Raw genomic sequence first — 6,229 nt, forward strand, 5'->3', positions numbered from 1 at the left:
CTGTAAACTGTCGGACTTGAGAATTGCGGCAACCTGTGTCATTGCTCGAAAAACGGAATCATTGCCTTTCAAGGTATAAGGCCTTTACTTATTGTTATACACCATGTAAAAGCATGTTGAAGCAGTTGGCTCACACACCAAGGTGTGTGTAATACTACTAAGTAAGTGAACTAACGACCGAGCTACTGGAACAACACTTCATTGGATTTCTTGGTTGTGCGCCAGCTGTATGGACATATGAAATATTCTTCTTGCGCATTAGGGACAGTTCTGCGACCTAGAATGTTATAGGTACCTAGTACTGAGTGCAATGAACAATTATTGCACCGCTATTTGTGGCGAGAAACCCTAAGGAAATTATCTAGTGCACAAAAGCAAAATCATTAAGCTTAAAGAAAACTCACTGTTCCTTTCACCAGTTTCTATTCTAACTGAAGTGTTCAAAGGGTACCAAGTGACGTCGATGATCCAAAGGTAAAATTTGTAAAAGGAGTTAGTTTTATTCTTACAGCGACCCACAAAAGCATTCAAGTGTGTGATCATCAAATGCGATGGGCTACTGTTCTTTATTGCAACGTGTCTGGTAAAGCTGGCATCCAGTTTATATAATTCACTGCCTCTAGAGTCCATTGCCCTCCTTCGTGCATCTGTCGAGACTACTCTAAAAAAAAATTTAAAAAAAGAAGAAGAAGAAAACACATCAGAACATTCCGTAACGCAACTGCCAACTCCTGTGTGATGAGTGTAAGCAACCTTAGTGCACAGTTATCCTGATAACTATATTAGTGTTAGCATGGGAGTAAACAACCTTACTGTACAGTTATCCTCATTACTATGTTAGAGACGCTATACGTCATGGAAGCTTCACTTTAGTCCCTTGCCCGTTTATCTACGTCCTTTTGCAGCACACTTGAGCATATTAAACACAGAATCAAATTTTTCCATTATCTGCCTTCACCTATCGGCATTCTTTCAATAACCGTACCGTTTGCTATTCACATTTCTTCGCGCTGTTGTTCATGCCGAAATGTGAGCTTTTGTGTGGTGATGCGGTTGTTACGTTATTGAAATGTATCTTCAGTAGTTTATTAATAAGCTTCCTTTTAGCGACCTTAGTAAACGTAAATGTGAAGCTCACTGTTGTTTATTTTATTTATACGAGCAGATTTACTGACGATACTGACCTAGACATTAGTTCCCATTTCTCTTGTGTGAGGAAACTGTAATCTACTTGCAGTTTTCTGACATCACTGCAGGCAAATGCGCGGCGCCTCTTCCCGTCAGAAACCTGCTCAGTGTAAAATTGTCGGTTCACTCCATGCCTTGTGACAAACTCATTTTAGCCACGAGATCTTTGAGATTATCTGGCTGCCTCTGCTTCTCGACTTTTGATATTTGCTTTGAAGTGACTGTTCTTTAGCACCACCCAAAGTACACGCGTGGCGTATGGTATGTCACGGACGCAAATAGATGCTCTTTACAAGTTGGGCAAATCTTCACCACCGTCGTGTGACTGTGGTGCGGAACGACAAACAGTTGCTCGTGTTATATCGACATGTTCCAAACGTGCCTACAAGGGTCCTTTCGAATATTTCTTGACAGCGACGAATGATGTTATAAAATACATAAAAGACCTTAATATCCGTATATACGAGGTGCATTCAAGTTCTAAGGCCTCCGATTATTTTTCTCCGGACTGGAAAGAGATAGAAACATGCGCATTGTTTTAAAATGAGGCCGCTTTCATTGTCAATACGTCCCAGAGATGGCAGCACCGTACGGCAGATGGAATTTTACCGCCAGCGGCGAGAATAAGAACCGTTTTAAATACTTAAAATGGCAACGTTTTCCTTACTTGAACAGCAACAACAATCATTCGTTTTCTGAATCTGCGTGGTGTGAAACCAATTGAAATTCATCGACAGTTGAAGGAGACATGTGGTGATGGAGTTATGGATGTGTCGAAAGTGCGTTCGTGGGTGCGACAGTTTAATGAAGGCAGAACATCATGTGACAACAAACCGAAACAATTAAACTCCAAACCTACGCCCTTCCTATCAACTACATCCGTCTGGTGGCCTCCTTCCTCTCCCACCGCCCCTCCTATGTTACCATCCATAATGCCAATTCCCACACCTTCTACCCCTCTGCAGGTGTGCCCCAGGGCTCTGTCCTCTCCCCTCTACTCTACCTCTTGTACACGACGGATATGCCCCAACCCCCCCCCCCTCCAGTACACCTCTTGCAATATGCTGATGACACCGCATTCCTCGCCCTCGCTCCTACCCTCCAACGGTCCCAACGCCTTCTCCAGACTCACCTTGAGCTTTTTGCTGCATGGTGTAACCAGTGGCTCCTGAAACTCAATCCTTCCAAGACCAAGGCACTCATCGCAGGTCGTACCACTCTCTCTTTCCGGCTCCTGGATTTCTCCCTTACTGTCTGCACACGTCCTGTCCGCCTCACCCCCATCCTCACCTACCTTGGCCTCACCATTGACCGTCACCTCACCTGGATCCCTCATCTCCGCTCCATCCAATCCAAAGCCCACAACCGCCTCTGACTCCTCAGACTCCTCTCTGGTGGGACGTGGGGGTTGCACCCCTCTACCATCCTCCACACCTATAAATCCTTAATCCGTCCCATCTTCTGTTATGCCAGTCCTGCCTGGATATCTGCCCCCCCCCCCCCCAAATTCTATAAGTCCCTCCAGATCCTTGAGCGTCATGCACTTTGCCTCGCCTTCCGAATACGCCTCCCGTCCCCCACGCGGATCCTCTATGATCTCATTCCTTTCCCCCATCTGCTCCTATTCCTCGAACATATCCGCATCCTTTACACCTCCCGCCGTCTTGCACCCCCTCGCCCCCTGGTTGCTCCTCTCCTCTCCCATCCCTGCCCCCTGCCACGTCTTCCCCATTGTGTCCCCCCTACCCTCCATCTCTACACCCTACATCTCCTTTCCAAGGTGGCTTCCGTCAACTCCCCCTCCCGGATGATGCCCTCTCTCCCTCCATTTATCCCTCCTATCAGCTCTGATCCTCACTCCCCCTCCTTTCCTCTGTCCTTTCCCTGGGCTCCCTCTTCCCCCCCCCCCTTCCGTCCTGTTTTCTCCCCACTAAAACTCTCCCAACCTCCCTTCTCCCCCACCCCAAGTCCTTTTGTATTCCCCTCCTCTGCCTACCCCACTCCCTGTCGCGTCTGCCCCCCACCCCTCTTATGGGTCCTTCTCCTCCATCAGCTCCTATCCCGGTTCTCCTCTTCGCTTTTTCTCTCTTTTCCCCCCTTTTTTTGTTTTCCCATCATCTGTCCAGTTCCCCCCCACCTGCTCTCGGCTGTGGTGTGTCGCATTTGCCAACTTTTTCGTGCAGTGTTGCGAACGGACACCATGCTGTCGCTAGGTGTGCGTTTTATGTCTTTTGCGAACAGAATCCAGACTGTCGCCGTGTTTTTTTAATTGTCTATCTATTGTTTTACCTGTCTGATTCGTATGTATTTTATTGGCTACATCGTCCCTCTGTTCTTTGTTTTAAGTTCCACGATTTCTTTTCGCCATGTTACTCTTTAAGTCTCCGATTTTATCGCCTGTTTTTATTATTTATTCTCTTCATATTTCTCTTAAAGTCTGCAGGCTGAAGAGCGGCATGCTAAGCTGCTGCCAGCCCGCCCCCCTTCGGGGGGAATTAAAATTCAATAAAGAAAAAAAAAACAAAAAAAGAACCGAAACAACCTCGGGCTCGCACAAGCCGGTCTGACGACATGATCGAGAAAGTGGAGAGAACTGCTTTGGGGGATCGCCGAATGACTGTTGAACAGATCGCCTCCAGAGTTGGCATTTCTGTGGGTTCTGTGCACACAATCCTGCATGACGACCCGAAAATGCGAAAAGTGTCATCCAGGTGGGTGCCACGAATGCTGACGGACGACCACATGGCTGCCCGTGTGGCATGAAGCCAAGCAATGTTGACGCGCAACGACAGCATGAACAGTACTTTCTTTTCGTCGGTTGTGACAATGGATGAGACGTGGATGCCATTTTTCAATCCAGAAACAAAGCGCCAGTCACCTCAATGGAAGCACACAGATTCACCGCCACCAAAAAAATTTCGGGTAACCGCCAGTGCTGAAAAAATGATGGTGTCCATATTCTGGGACAGCGAGGGCGTAATCCTTACCCATTGCGTTCCAAAGGGCACTACGGTTACAGGTGCATCCTACGAAAATGTTTTGAAGAACAAATTCCTTCATGCACTGCAACAAAAACGTCCGGGAAGGGCTGCGCGTGTGCTGTTTCACCAAGACAACGCACCCGCACATCGAGCTAACGTTACGCAACAGTTTCTTCGTGATAACAACTTTGAAGTGATTCCTCATGCTCCCTACTCACCTGACCTGGCTCCTAGTGACTTTTGGCTTTTTCCAACAATGAAAGACACTCTCCATGGTCGCACATTCAGCAGCTGTGCTGCTATTGCCTCAGCGATTTTCCAGTGGTCAAAACAGACTCCTAAAGAAGCCTTCGCCGCTGCTATGGAATCATGGCGTCAGCGTTGTGAAAAATGTGTACGTCTGCAGGGCGATTACGTCGAGAAGTAACTCCAGTTTCATCGATTTCGGGTGAGTAGTTAATTAGAAAAAAAATCGGAGGCCTTGGAACTTGAATGCACCTCGTATCTGTTGTCATTTCTGTTATTTTATGCCGGAGAGCTGTGCTTACATGTTGACGTGTAATAATTTTGTTACCTTTATATACACTCCTGGAAATGGAAAAAAGAACACATTGACACCGGTGTGTCAGACCCACCATACTTGCTCCGGACACTGCGAGAGGGCTGTACAAGCAATGATCACACGCACGGCACAGCGGACACACCAGGAACCGCGGTGTTGGCCGTCGAATGGCGCTAGCTGCGCAGCATTTGTGCACCGCCGCCGTCAGTGTCAGCCAGTTTGCCGTGGCATACGGAGCTCCATCGCAGTCTTTAACACTGGTAGCATGCCGCGACAGCGTGGACGTGAACCGTATGTGCAGTTGACGGACTTAGAGCGAGGGTGTAAAGTGGGCATGCGGGAGGCCGCGTGGACGTACCGCCGAATTGCTCAACACGTGGGGCGTGAGGTCTCCACAGTACACAGATGTTGTCGCCAGTGGTCGGCGGAAGGTGCACGTGCCCGTCGACCTGGGACCGGACCGCAGCGACGCACGGATGCACGCCAAGACCGTAGGATCCTACGCAGTGCCGTAGGGGACCGCACCGCCACTTCCCAGCAAATTAGGGACACTGTTGCTCCTGGGGTATCGGCGAGGACCATTCGCAACCGTCTCCATGAAGCTGGGCTACGGTCCCGCACACCGTTAGGCCGTCTTCCGCTCACGCCCCAACATCGTGCAGCCCGCCTCCAGTGGTGTCGCGACAGGCGTGAATGGAGGGACGAATGGAGACGTGTCGTCTTCAGCGATGAGAGTCGCTTCTGCCTTGGTGCCAATGATGGTCGTATGCGTGTTTGGCGCCGTGCAGGTGAGCACCACAATCAGGACTGCATACGACTGAGGCACACAGGGCCAACACCCGGCATCATGGTGTGGGGAGCGATCTCCTACACTGGCCGTACACCACTGGTGATCGTCGAGGGGACACTGAATAGTGCACGGTACATCCAAACCGTCATCGAACCCATCGGTCTACCATTCCTAGACCGGCAAGGGAATTTGCTGTTCCAACAGGACAATGCACGTCCGCATGTATCCCGTGCCACCCAACGTGCTCTAGAAGGTGTAAGTCAACTACCCTGGCCAGCAAGATCTCCGGATCTGTCCCCCATTGAGCATGTTTGGGACTGGATGAAGTGTCGTCTCACGCGGTCTGCACGTCCAGCACGAACGCTGGTCCAACTGAGGCGCCAGGTGGAAATGGCATGGCAAGCCGTTCCACAGGACTACATCCAGCATCTCTATGATCGTCTCCATGGGAGAATAGCAGCCTGCATTGCTGCGAAAGGTGGATATACACTGTACTAGTGCCGACATTGTGCATGCTCTGTTGCCTGTGTCTATGTGCCTGTGGTTCTGTCAGTGTGATCATGTGATGTATCTGACCCCAGGAATGTGTCAATAAAGTTTCCCCTTCCTGGGACAATGAATTCACGGTGTTCTTATTTCAATTTCCAGGAGTGTATGTGTTATAATAAGATAAATAAATAAATGTGGTTCGCTCTGTAAAAGTCATCA

The sequence above is a fragment of the Schistocerca serialis genome, chromosome 4, assembly GCF_023864345.2.
Source record: "Schistocerca serialis cubense isolate TAMUIC-IGC-003099 chromosome 4, iqSchSeri2.2, whole genome shotgun sequence".
Classification (NCBI taxonomy): Eukaryota; Metazoa; Arthropoda; class Insecta; order Orthoptera; family Acrididae; genus Schistocerca; species Schistocerca serialis.